This window comes from Opisthocomus hoazin, chromosome 1 (assembly GCF_030867145.1).
Source record: "Opisthocomus hoazin isolate bOpiHoa1 chromosome 1, bOpiHoa1.hap1, whole genome shotgun sequence".
Lineage (NCBI taxonomy): Eukaryota > Metazoa > Chordata > Aves > Opisthocomiformes > Opisthocomidae > Opisthocomus > Opisthocomus hoazin.
The window spans coordinates 102,379,415-102,393,662 of record NC_134414.1 but is presented as its reverse complement, the minus strand read 5'-3'; the positions used below and the strand labels follow the sequence as shown (position 1 = coordinate 102,393,662).

Here is a 14,248-nt window from a genome sequence, read left to right as displayed (position 1 = left end):
TTTTCCTTAGGACAAGATATCTGGCTTAGAGCACAAGATTCAGTAATGCTGAAGCACTTGTTGTTTGGAAGTGGAGATTTCTGTTGGGCTTTTCTGCATGTGTGCGGAGTAGCTCTTCAAGATGTCATTTCTGGTCATTTTTTGGTAGCTAATTGATTCTACCAGAGCAGATTTTTGGCCACAGCAGTCGAGGTATAAAATGGGGAGATGTACCTACAGCTGGCTGTTCAGGCACGTAACAGTAGGTCAGTGTTGTCCCTGCTTAAGCCCCTGATTGCTGAGCAAGTCTGGCTCACTTGGCAACCTTGGTTTCAATTCTTAGTTGGCAGCATCTGCAGAGGGGTCGGAGCTGCTCGTAGAAGCTAAGGACCATGGACTGGGAAGCTAAACACGTCAGCTCTGTGCTGGAGGAGGCTGGCTGTAGCTTGGATTAAGGCTGCGCATCTCGCTCTTCTAGGTGAAGTCTGGTTGGGAGCTCTCCGAGCCAGGCTCCCCACATTTTGTTGGGCAACTTCTTGCAGGGATTATTATTACGCTGGCTCTTTTGAAGACTCATGTGACACATAGGGGTTGCAGAGAGCGGTGTTACAGACCAGGCTCTGCTTCACTGCCCTGTGAGGTATGTGTTGGCAGTTTTGGTCCACATTTTTCAGCGACAGTCTGTGATGCACAGCTGTCCAGGCTGCCGCTGGTGCGCCCTGGGGGGAGGAACCAGTTGAATCCTTGACTTCCCATCTGTCTTCCAGTTGGGGCACTCTCAAAATGGCTCCGATTGTGTATGGTCAAGGAATTCAGCCTTGACAGAGTCGCTGGGAGCATGTTAACAGGGTAGTGAAAACGCAGCCCTGCTTAGCAGGATGCGACTGCTGTTAGTTAACTGGTCGTAGCCAGCAACGCTCCGCCACCCCGCAGTTACTCTCTAATGCAATCTGCTCGCAGTCCAACATGTGCTGTTGGACAAGTGAACTGGTGTATTACTTCGGGGGAGCTATAATCCTGCAAATTCTGCATGCAGGAAAGGGATTCCCTTCTGAATTCCCTGTCAGCTGAGTGGCGAAAGCGCTGCTCCCTGAGACTTGATTACGCCCCTGTTCTCAGAGGGGCTCCTGAATTATCGGGTGCAGTAAGGAGATGGATGGATGAAGAGAAAGACAGGAAGCCTGCTGTTCTTTTTGATGGGACATGAAGCTCTTGCTCACCAGCTTTTGGCAAGCAAGAACACTGTGTAGATCTGGAAATAAAATTTGTTTAAATTGTCCTAAATAAAAACAACATGCTTGTCAATAGTAACATTTTGATATAGCATCCAATAATGAGCTAAACTGGAAATTTATCTTTTAGGAAGAAGTCTTACCTCCCCATCTGTCCCCTTCTTATTATTCTTTTTTATTTTCAGTGGGAAATTTTTCTGAATTCTAGTTTTCATGGGAAGTATAAAATACATTTCTTATCCATGCACTGCATGTAAAAGTACTGGTGTGTTGTCAAAGTCACAGTGAAGTAACTGTGAGATACCTGTACATTTCACATGACCCCATATACGGAGGAATTCCATGCTGGACGAGCAATATAACATTTCTCAACCTTTCGGGCGAGGGAATTTTGTAAGGTGGTGTTTTTTGGGTTTTTTTTTCCCCTCCCTCAGTAATAGAGCTTGATTTGTTTGAATGTTAATGGTTGGGATAGACAAGGACAACTGGCCACAACCCATTTTTCAGCTTACAGAACTTACATGGAATCACTGCTTGTAAATTTTAAGTGATGTTTAAATTGTTGAAGAACAGGGTGATTAAATTACATGATTTGGATCCTCTGAAGTTTTTCTAAAGATTTGAGTATTGTTTGGTTTCAGCACACTTGCTTTAGTGTGTTGGTTAGGGCTCTTCATAAACAAAATACAACATTATCTTTATTACTCACAGTGCTGCTGCATACTTGCGGTTTAGGTTTTGCCAACTATTTGCAATGTATAGCCACAGACTGTCTGGGTGGCATAAACAAAAACAAAGTTTTTCTGTTCCTATCAGGACTTGTTTTTTTCAGTTAGGCACATTAGTGTATCGTTAGGTAGAGAGGTGAGAGTACGCCTGTGTGTGTGACTCTTTGCTAGTCTGAAGTGGCAAAAAACCACATCAGAATAGATCTACATGCAGCTTATTAGCCGTAAGCACCCACAGCATGATTAATGCTCTACAAGAGAGCCAGACAAGACCATCTCAGCCCCAAGAAGCTTACAGTCTAGCGCTGGCAGGACTTGCCTCGTAATTTAGGAGGTGTGAAATTAATTTTGTGTTTATTAGCTTCATAACCCTCCTCTGGACGTAATTCTGGGGTGCAGAAGCCATTCTACGCGTATGAATTAGCCTGCAATGGCTTCACTACTCCATGCAAAGCAGATGCCTCCTGTTAGCGGTGTGTAAGGTGCAAGATCAGAATTGCCTCCCTTCCGTATTGAGACCTCTCCTGGAACATGTCTTAAAACAGTTTTCAGTAAGAGGTTTCAGGACTCGCAGTCTAATTTAAGTAGTCACATGTGCATCCATTCTGAACTCACGGAAAATCGTAGTCCTGGACTGCCTTTTAAAATTAACAGGGCGGGAATAAAAAAATTGCAGTGGAGGGCAACCAATAGTGCCTACCCAAGGCTGCACTGTGCCTATGAGTTTTGAAGGAAAAAACGTCCATATTTTATTACGAGTTTAGTGGTGTATTATGTTCTTGAATACAGCTGCAATTTCCTCACAGTCATCCACACGCACCCGCAGCCTGCCTATAGTTTTGCTTCGTAGAACTGGAGAAACAAAAGATACAATCGTAGAGAAATATGTGTGCTTCAGTTTTGATCTCAGATTGTGTTTGCAAGTATTGGCATTTTCACATGGAATTTCGCATCAGTTTTTCCTGAACTGTTTCAGCAGTTCTAGAAATGTACAGGATACGTGACTTCGTTGAAAGCAAAACAGAATGTCAGTTTTCCGTAAGTACTTTCAGAAATCTCTCTCAAGCCACTGAAGTAAAGAAGTATTAGTAATGTATGTACTAATTTAAAGCCATGGAGTTTACAGGAGTTTTTTACCAAAATCTGTGGTGTTTAGATAAATCCCCAATGATTTGCCAAGTGCATATTTTTTTCTGTACTTGGAAAAAATTTACTCTCTACTCTTAATCTGTTTTTGTAGCCGTAGTGGCTAGATAGCAGGCTACCTTTCGAATTTGACTGACAGTTGAGAAGAGCAGGTAGCAATGATACTTTCTAGCAACCAGTTTAAAGCTTCATAGCTAAAATATACAAAAAAATGTTATATATAATGATAATATTTTTTAAAACATGATTAGTATCTGGGACTGAGGTGTGAGAGCTTTCTGCTTAGTGACTGGGAATGTTACTGCTCTGAGCTATACTGATATAAAGCGATTTTTTTTCCAAAGAAAAGTGTTCTTTTTCTTTCTGAAGCTATCTGTCTAACACCTGCAAGAAAAGGCAGCTGTTTGCTATGGAAAGCTGGGAATTAACTTTACCAAGCGGCGTGTATCTTCTGGAGGAAAGTTAGCAGTCCTGCTAAGCTCTGTCGTTGTAAGCCAAAATAAGGAGCGGGAGCATTTGGGGAGTTTGGTTTATGCACTGTAGCTGAGAAATAAATGAACCAGAAATACAAAAGAAACCCACCTGTGGTAATGTGTGTTGTTGTGTTACAAATAATGATGACCACTGATGAGGCACAGATAACGTAAAGGTAATGTAAAGATGCTGCTGTGTCTTTGAAGAAGAGATATTCAGCATCTCCTCTGGCTCATTTCTGACAGTTTGCATTTTGTTGCTACTTGGAACTTATTCTTCATTGCAAGTAAAAGCCATAGTTAGGGAATACCAGTGATTTTTGTGTTGGGGAAAGTTTACCTTCTTTGAGATTGTGAATATCAAGAAAAATTTTTGTATGTGCACATTATATTACCATACCAGTAAGCAGTCTCAAAATACTGGTGGCTACGGAGTGACACTGATTTCTTTGCAGGAGAGTTTCTATTGCTGTATTTTGAGGGACTCTGAAAGTTTGTTGGAGAGTTTCTATTGCTGTGTTTTACAGAGTGATTCCGGTGGATGCTCTTGACTTCTGGGTGTTTTATTGCAAAGCGGTCTTCTGAGTTATTTTGTTCCCTCTTGCATATGTCCTGCTCGTGAAGTACGACTGTGAGATGCTTTTAAGGCTGTGATAATCCATGTGAGACGTGTTCGAATCTGCCTCTCACCAAACATTGATAAGTTGGCTGGGCTTTCCTACAGCCTGGTGACTGACTGAGGCTTGGATGAGACCAGGTACTGAGTGATATTGAAAAAAAGGGAGGGACAGCTTCTGCAAGGTAGCAGTGAAGTTGTCTGGCCAGCAAACTTCGTGTTTGCCATGGTCAAAGGGGGCCTTCCAGCGGGAGAGTCAAGGGAATTCTCACGTGCCATTGTTCCTGAAACCTTTTGACCACCAGCGGGCAGACCGTCTGGGCGCAAGGTCTTTAAAGCACCCATTTGGTTTTGGTTTTTGAGTGACAGATGGATCATTCCTGAAGATCGCCAGGAGATGTCAAGAGCAGTGAAGCTGGCTTGCATAGGTTGGCATAAGCATCAGTGGGGGGGAGGCAGCTGGCAGCAGGCAGGGACCCCAGCCACTGCTGCTGCTGGAGCTGGTGACCTGTGGCTGGTGTGAGAGCAGGGTGAGGGTAGGACCTTGCTCCAGAGCGGGTGTTGGCTTCCTGTTCACAGGCCGGTTTGAATGGGGATTGTAAAACCCACGCACGCACGCGTTGTTCCTCTTAGGGCTTGGCCTAGGTTACCCAAGAGATCTTCCATTTTCTTCCTTCCTCTATGTACGCCCCTGGAAAGTCACAGCACTGTGGAGGTCTCCGCAGAAGTTTTCTGTCTGTCTGGGAATCGCATCTTTAAGGCTCGTGGTTCAGCTGACTTCTCGAACACGCTGTATACCAGTCCTTTCTACAGAGATTTTTGCTGGGCACGTGCAAGAGAGTTACTATGGGAAAGATCTGGAGTTGTTTAGGGGAAGGAATTGATTCCAAATGATGTCTTGCCCCAGCTTTATTGTTTTTTAGACAGTGAATTAAATACCGTTTTCTTCACACTAGGAACTTGGAGGCAAAGACTCTCTACCTTTTTAGTTATCAAAATCGATGGTTTCTTACCTAGTACGAAAAACATACGTCCTTGGTTATCTATCTAGCTAATAATTATTAATGCATTGTTTTGTTTCCAAGTTTCTGTGTTGACCTCTTTGGAAAGAGGTTTTGTGTTCTGAGCCCCGTGTGGTTTTCCCACTGTCGCCACTTAGATGGCTGTTGCAAAGTGCAGAAAATCCGTTGTCTAACTAAGAGTGACTATCTCGCTCTTACAGGAAAAGACAAAGGGATATTGGGTATTCTTCTGTTTGCATTTTTCATTAAATAAATTTTCTTTGTTAGAATGCCTAATAAAGCATCTGTGCTAAAGTGGTAAAGCGTGTACTCCATGGACTTTCATCCTCAAGCTTACCCTGACGGATGAGATTACATGTAGTCTAATACCTGCTTTTCATTATTAGCAGCAGTTCTTTTGCCACTGGAGCAAAAGGGCATCGAATGGATTAAGAAAGGTTTTGTTTAAAGATGCTAATATTTTCCTATTACAATAGGAAAAAATTAAAAGGAAGAGGAGAGTAATTGAAAGGTTCTAATTCCTGAGAATTTTTAAAATGGATTATATTGATTAAAAAAATTGCTGCATCTTATGGCAGAAAGTTTTTTGGAGAAGGCAGTAATTGTAATTAATTTTTAGTCTGTGCCACATATTTGATGATAGCTCTGATTCATGCTATTATATTCTCTCTTCCTTCACCCACAGCAAAACAAATTTAATTTGATTCATTCCCTTAAGAAGAAAAAAAAAAGCAAAATTACTCACATGGTTATGATTCAGCTCTTGGCATAAAACCCTGTCCTCCTCCATCCTCCTCTTCTCCCACCCAAACCACCCCCACCCTCACCCACTATATATTTATGTCACTGTAGTCTGAAAAAGTTGAGTAGCTCTTTAAAAACAGAGCGAATAAAATCCTTCTTCAAGCTGCCGTATTACTTATGTTGATACGAGTCTAATAAGACTTCCTTTTCACAAGTGGCATGGAGGCAGCAGCAGCACTCTGTTTTTCATGCGACTTTAACAGACATCAGTACTGCATTGGTCTCGAGACGTGCTTGCTTTTAGCAGTTTAGCAAAGGTACGGCAAGCGATGCTAAAATTGCTCAAGTTCTCGTATTTGTGAGTCTGTCCTTCCAAAAAAAAAGACTTCTGAGGAAACCGTATATAGGGATTCTGGTTGAAATGGAGTACTAGAAAAGCTTATCTTAATATTATTTTTGTCTTTTGCATCATTAGTCATAATGATCTCATTTTTAGACCTTAATAAGCTTTTCCCCAAGAAGAGGTAAAAGCTGCACTGCTTTCATTACGCAGATGTATAGCAGCATGTCCTGTTTGCTGCAGCTTTTGTTGGATAACTCTTTGTATGGGTGATGGCAATCTTCTGTCCTCACCTATGTCTGGAAGTACGAATGTTACGGTTCAGCTCACCATTGTGTCTGACGAACCGTGGTTCCTAAGAGCTGAAGGCTGAACACAGCTCAAGTTCTGTGATCAGACACTAGAAGATGTTTTATACATGAAAAAGAGATGTTTACGGAGATCTGGTATGTAGAGGTGATGCAGTCCAAGGTCCCAGTGGAAGTTAGAAGCAGCTCAGTGCCTCTGAAAGCTGACATGTGTGTTTATGTATATAACACTGAGCACAGAGGACTTCATGCACGCTGATGGAATGAATCAGTCACAGTAGGTACCACAACTTGCATAAGTTGGTGGGAAGGTGTATTTTTAACCAAGCACACTAATGCAGCCCTTTCACTCTTACTTAGAGACAAATAGGTGATACCTTAAGGGTAGAAATCAAAGGGGATCTTTTTTAAAAAAAAAAAAAAACAACTTTTCTCAGAGCCTAGATCACTTGTTTACCCAGAAGAGATTAACTTACTAACTTTCAAGTTAAATGATGCATGTTTCATTAGGTCTGTGCTTACAAGCTTTACTTTCTCAGTAAAGGCATGAGACGTCCCAAGGAAGGAAAAGGGCATCTGTAGGGGAGAAAAGAGAAAATTCATTTCTTCCTGCTCTCCCTAACATCCTCTGTGTAGGTAACTGTGGGTATACACACACACATGTCCGTGGTCTGTGATGGTGTATCTAGTTCACACGTCCCAGTGATGCTGGGTGCTTCCCTGTGGGCTGGGCTCTTCCCCTCCGGCAGAGGAGGGCCTTCCCTGCAATTAGCATTAAGGGTGGTGTCATTTTACTGTGGAGCTCACTCCCTTCCTGGGGCTCTGAAACCTTGGCTGGATCAGGCTCAGTTGCCTGTGCTGGATGGCTGCTGCGTCCGACACCAGTGACGAGAATCTTAAAAGGAATCGGGCAATTTGCTCCTCGCTTTTGGACCAAGACACAAAGGTGAGAAAGTCAAAAGGGAAAAACAGGGAAATGTCCCGGTTGGGAGAGGAGAATTGCTGAGCACGGCAGGAAACAGGCTCTGCAGGAACAATAAAGAAAAACAGGTCTCCTGAGGAAATAGTCAACAGAGAAAAACGTAGGAGAATAGGTGGGCGCTTTTGTCTGTGAGGGTGCACGGAGCAGGGGGAAGAGAACAGTGCCTTCCCTCTCGTGCTCCTCGGTCTCTCCCTTCCTGCTCTGATTTGGTTTCTGTGTTAAAAAGAATTACCCCTCTCCCAGAAAGTACGACAGACAGAGTCCAGCTGAACTTCAGTTGTGTTTGCGTAGCCAAGGTGCTGAAATTAGGCCGTCACTGCCAGCAGTTCGGTGATGCACCTTTCTGCTTTCCTTTTCTGCATGCAGTAGGACAAAAGGCTCGGCCTCTGACCCTAATCCCTCTAACAAAAACTAAAACGCTATCACCATAAAATACACTGACTTTACCAAAAAAGTCTTTCTCAACAGTGAGGCAACAATGAAAGCACGTCTTACCCCATGAGGCACCAGCTGCTATCATCTTTGAATGTTACAGTTTAGCCACGTAGAAGGTGGCTGCAGATGATCCAGCTCGGCACTGGGTTGGAATGAGATGCACGGCGTGCTCCAGGAGATGCAGTGTGGGACAGGGAGCCAAAAGCTCCTGAGATGCAACTCAGTTCCTGATGGAAACTTCTGTGATATTGCTCAAGTCATTTTAAGTGTTCCTGGCCTCTCTTTTCTCATTTTCTAAAGGAGGCTAAAGTTTGCCATTTCATGGGGATATTATGAGGATTTACCTTAAAATGTACTTTTGAGGTACTTAAGATGGTTAATCAGCTTTTCCATTATGGAGTACTTATGTTATTTGGCTGGCTTCAGCCACACGAATTCACACAAATGCTATACATAGAATACTTTGGTGGAATGTTTTGTGTTTGGCTCATCTGAGTCATGGTTTCCATTCAAAAAGAACAGTAAAATAATGTGATTGTTTTAATCTAAATTATTTTCATGAAGAACCTCATAACAAATGCTTTGGGAAGAACTCGGAGATGAAGCGTGATAAAATCAGTAGGCTTTAAATATCTCATCAGAGTCGAAAGCAGATATGACTGCTGTCTACCAACAAGCTGCAGAATGGAAGACTAGGGGCATTTGTGGTATAGCACAGGAAAAGGAAAAGAACTGTGTTAGCAAAGGGAAGACAATGCTGATCATTTGATGTGCCAACAGCTGGCCCTGAAGAAGCTTAAGATGGAAATTTTGAAAAAAAGATCCAAGCCATCAGAAGCGACTTCTGGAACAACCTTCCGATTGCAGGCGCTAAGGAGAAGCTGCAGCTTTTTTCAAGGTGGAGATAGCGTCATGTTCAAAAAATCATCAGAGAGGTGTTGGCTGGTTTGCTTTCCCATCCCTAATTTCTTCAGGTACACCTGTTGTCCTAGGTGTCCTCTTCAATTCTATTATCTAACATTAAACTTGCCGTAAGAGTGGGCAGTTCGTCTCTGATTTTTTGTGTTGACAGAAAAACCATGGCCGTTTTGTGAGAGTTTTATTCACTGCCCCTCAAGAAGATGGAAGATGTAACTCTTCAGAAGTTAATCTGACTGTCTGTTACTTAAAATCACTTACCAGCTTAATGCTCGTGACAGGGTAAAGACTAAAATTTTGAAGTATTGTGATACCTTTTTTCTAATCAAATCACTTTAATCAAAGATAAAAAAATACCACCTGAAGGTTAAAAAATATGATAATTTTCTTTAAAAAAAATGTAATAGATGAAAAACTGATACCGACTTTTATATGTGCACGGTGCGAGTGTGAAATTTTTATTAGGTCATCTGCCTTTAATTAAACATAACATTTTATGTTACCCTCATGCTATTCTAGGATAGGATGTTTTTGTCATTTTATGGTTTTACTGGGCTATGGAATATTCCAAACAATTTGAAAATGTGGTTAGATTAGTTTTCCCTTGGGTTTGACCTCAGTAAACTTATCTTGTGGTAAAGCCAGCGCTCTCTGTCCTTACTGCGTTTGTTACCTCAAGACAGTTGTTGTGCGTTTAATTGATATAATGTGAGCAGGGGGGGCGGGGGGACCGGGTGTTTTCTGTTCTGTTGGGTGTTTCCCCCCCCCCCCCCCGCCCCTGAGAGCAGCTTTGAGTCATTCCTCCAAGAGGTCCCGCTCCCCGTCGCTGAAGAGGGCTGTTGTTCCGTGGAGCAGGAGGGTGGGGGAGAGGCGAATTGAGTCATCTCCACTGGTTTGTCCTGGCATACGTTTCCTGCCCATAAATTGGGACTGGCAAGAGCTGTCAGCGGCAGGAGGCCTCGCCGTGGTGCCGGCTGTGCCTCACACGGCGTTTGCTGTGCCGGCGCGACGGTCGCGGCCACGCGTGTTTCCTTGGGGTAGCAAGATGGAGATGGCGCGCGGCTCAGGCAGGCACCTGGAGGCGGTGGGCCTGTGTTCCTGGAGGGTCTGTGGGCAGGTGGGGCTTTCAGTATCGCTTGGAAGCGAGAGCCTGCTGCTTACGGACCGTTCGTCTCTCCTCGGCACGAAAAGGCCAGGCGTGAGTTGGCACGGGCGCGTTTTTCTGGCGGGAGCCTCGCCTGGCACCGAGAGCCGGTACTCGCTGACCGTTCCACGCCGCGCGACGGTTCCCCTTCTCCGTGGACTCGTGCGATCCCCCTGCCCGCAGAAGTCGTTTCGGAGCGGTGGCAGCGCGCCGGTCGCCACCGGCCTCGGCTGTGCGGGGCGTTGCGGTGTGGAGCTGGACATGCTCGCCACGCCGCCTCCGGCTTACGCTGGAGTATAGATGCGTGTATATGTATATTCAGAGATGTATGTATACATTCAACAGGCGAGGCTTGGCGGGGCGGGGGGCGATGGGTCCCCCCCCTCTCCCCCCCGAGCCGGCCGTGGGGGTCGCGGCGTGGGCCCGGGCCTTCCCCCCGCCGCGGTGCCGGCGCGGGGCGAGGGAGTTTCCTGCGGCTCGGTCACCGGCGGGCTCCGGCTGGGCGTTCCCGCTCGCTGCCCTTTCTTCCCTCCTTCCTTCCCCCTCAATGAGTGTCCTTTGTGTAACCCCGCTAATTCAGAAAAATTTCTCCGCGGTAATTGGAACTGCCCCGTCACGTGGCTGCCGCCCGCCCATTGGCCGCCCTTAATTGGCGGGTCGCTATAAGAGCGGCGCGCGGCGGCGGCGGGCGCGCAGCCCCATTCCGCTCCCGGCCCGGCCGCCGGCCCGCGGCCTGCCGCCGCCGGGATCCCGGGGCCGCGGGGATCGGCCCGGCGCGGCTCGGGTGAGTGAGGAGCGGCGGCTCCGGGGGGCATCGCCCGGCCCGCGCTGGGGCGGCCGAGGGTGGCGGGACCGGGCTTGGTAGCGCGGCGGGGAAGCGAGCGCACCTGGGCGGGCCGGCGAGCGCCGGGGGTCTCGCCGCTCTCCCCTCCCTTCTTCGCGGCGGGGGAAGTTTCTGGGGCGTTTCTCGGACCGCCGCCGGGGTTAAAGCGGCGCCGGCTGCCGTGCGGCCGCGAACCCCTCCGTGCCCGCTTGCCCGGGGGGTGCGGGCGCGGGTCGCAGCGTGCGGGGGGCCGGGGCCCGCGTGGCCGTTGGTTTTCCCCGTGAGGCGGCTTTAAACCGTGTCCGGGCGGTGCCTGCGTGCTGGCAGCGGGTACAGCTCCCGCGTGCCTGCTGCTTCATTTCCACTTAAAGATTTAGGAAAAAAAAAACCCGTGATGTAGCTCAGAGACGTTTCTCTCCTCGAGGCAGACACACAGCGACGCTCAGAGCGTTGGTTTTTACGGGGCTCCTGAATACGGTGCGATCCTAGAAGCTCTCAGCCAACCGAGTTACCCTGTGAGCACGTATAAAAATGTTTCTTTCGGTTATATTCGCGCGTGGTACTCCGGTTGTTGCGGTGAAAGCTGCCCGCGAGTCGGGTGGGAAACAGCAGCGCCCGTAGCGTGGCGTAGGTCGTGCGTGTTGGTCAGTGAGGAGCGGGTAGGGTACCTGGAAATGGCAACTTAACGTTTCAATCTCCTGTGATCTTTGTAAGCTGTATTTTTACTTTCTTTTTGAGCTATAACTTCTTCCAGATGCGTTTAGAAAGCACTTTGGTTATAGGTTAAGAGGTGACATCCAGAGTGTGCTCTTCTCGGGTGGTTCTGATGCATAAAATACCGGTTTTCTTATTTTTACGTCTCTTGTTTTCATCTGTCTCAGTTCCCCATATGAGGATTTTTCCAAAAAGGAAAAAAAGAAATGAGCTAGTGTTGAGACTGCATTTCTGTTGTGAAGCTGGCCTTAATTGTTCAAAGGCCTTTCTCTCTTTCCTAATACAATTTTCGGAAGCTCTTTGAACAATGCCGTGTATAAAAATAGAGCTCAAGGTTGTTGTGTAGCTAAATTTATGGCAAAAACGACTAGGAAATGTCTAATAAGAGAAGCAATAAAAAGAACAGATTGCGAGATAAGCGTGTCTTCTAGCAGCACTATGCCTTTGCAAATGGGGACGAGCGTGACCCAGCTTCTGCTGCCGGAGTCTCCTCCTCAGCTCAGGTGTGGCTGGGCACCGGCTTAGGAAAAGGCTCTGTCTTCGGGCTTGAGCAGAGGGCTCTGAGGCTCTGTGGTTGCGGTGGGGCTGGGGAGCAGCTCCCTGCAGCTGGGTACGTTTTTACTTATAGATTTACCAATTAAAATTCCAGAGGAGGAATTCATAAGGTTAGCATTCTTGACAGAGGTCCCCCTGCTCCCTTCCCCCTGCTCTCCCGAAAATAAAGAGCATGTAATACTCTGCTTAAATAGTCAAAGCTTTAAAAAATGTAACTGCGGCCGATTTGTTGTCTGTTAGTAAAATGATCAGCCACCTTGCACTTGGTTTCACTCACCTGTTTTGAAATACTTGTATGAGGTGCAGGCTGACTGATTTAAGCATAAACTGAGATTTCGGGAATTAAACAAACACGTTCTAGTCTAATTCCGTTTAGATCATGTCTGTTACTTGTATTTTGGTTTGTGTCATACTGTTGACTGTTCCAGTTTATTCATTAAAAAACCCCTTACGTTTCGTAGTATATGATCTCACGCAAAACCACATTTGACACTCATTCTGTTAGTAGGTTTTTGCTGTCTGACTTTTGTAAGCATATGTAATGAAAATATTTGTTCTAAAAAGAAAGCACTTGGAACTACAAAATGCTGGGAGGGGGAAAAGTCTGAAACTAAAACTGCCACAAGTAAATTTTGCTATGTATCATCATGACTGTTTTTATTAATTACTGCAAGTGGTGGTGCTCGATGACTGATGTAGAGAAGGGCAGACATGACAAATGCATGAAACTAGCTTTTTTTTTTTTTTTTTTACGGTGACAGTTGTAGTCTGTGTCAGCTGGCATCTGAGATGCTGAAAGGGTTGTGTGGCTGGCTCACTTCTGTCCCTGGTTTATTCGGTTGTTCAGTGGCACTTCAGTGGTGGATGGCTTCTGTAAAATATTTTGATTGTGGATGGCAAGACGCACATGTGGAGATGCTTGCCTGTGTGACACAACAGGGCTGAATAGCATTACCCAGAATTGTCAGATCACAGCAAAATCTGGACTCCTTATTAATTCTGATATTCTTAGATGATGTGCTGGTGCATGTCACGCTTCTCCCGTTTTGCGCATACCCACGCCCACCTCTTGGATACAGATAGCTGTTCCCAACCAGATGGGTTTTTGAGTGAGGGAGATCAGAAATCATTCTGCTACCTGCAGTGACCTATGGAAGCTTCCAAGGCATGGTGTGTGCCCCCCCACCCCGTAGGATCTTGAGCTGCCTGGGTTATCCAGGTCATTTCAATGTCTCAATAGATTCCCCTCTGCCCCCCCAAAAATGTGGCAGTGGGGGATTGCTTTTGGTAGTACTACGGTTTACTGCACCTTAGAACATCACCCTTTTCCTCACCCAGGAACTGTGTTTTGGGTTAGCTGTTACCTTTTGATAGCCTTAACTGGGGGAAAGCCTTTAACAGGCAAGGATACTTGTTTGCAATCTCTGAAGGTATGTGCCATTTACCATATAATAAAGGGAAGGAGGAGTTGCCTCTTAGCTTACTTACATTGACTGCAGTTCTTTGAGCAGTAAGACATTTTTTTTCCCCCTTTATGTTCTTCCTATGCTGAGGTTTGAAAACTGGATATGTGGAAGGCATTCTATATAGATGCAGAAACATTTTGTTCACCTGTCTAATTTTAGTACTGCAGATAATTTTTCTGCACCTATACCTGTTAGAAATGCAGTGCAACATGACTGAAGTAGTTTTCCTGAGGGAGTGATCAGGCTATTATGTCTGACTTGATTTGTTCTTACGAATTATCACAGCAAGAGTTGAAAAGTTGAACTGATGTTACTTTGGGATTTGTGAGAAAGAGGAAACACCTCTCAGAATACACGCGTAAGAGACATGGCACGTGTATAGGCTTGTGATAGGCTGTTAATATCACTTTAAATATCTTGCTGAAAATTCTCACCACCAAAAAACAAAGCTGAGCTACTGGATGGGTGGACTGAGGTAGAGTATATGTCTAAATACTTTTCCCCTGCACAGATGATAAATGTCATTATAGTGGCTTCAGTTCATAATGCCAAAACATCATCATCGGCTCATTTCTGTGAATATCTTCTATTGCTCGTAGAAGACGGTGAGCAGTAAAGACTTA

At 45.6% G+C, this 14,248-nt stretch overlaps 1 long non-coding RNA gene across 1 annotated transcript in view; it reads left to right on the top strand.

The window, feature by feature from the left end:
- Positions 1-9,508, top strand: part of LOC142364167 (uncharacterized) — a 56,739-nt gene extending 47,231 nt beyond the window's left edge. The window contains exon 5 of the long non-coding RNA XR_012766218.1: positions 8,786-9,508. This is a non-coding gene — a long non-coding RNA (uncharacterized LOC142364167). The remainder of the gene's footprint in view (positions 1-8,785) is intronic.
- The last annotated feature ends 4,740 nt before the right edge of the window (positions 9,509-14,248 follow it).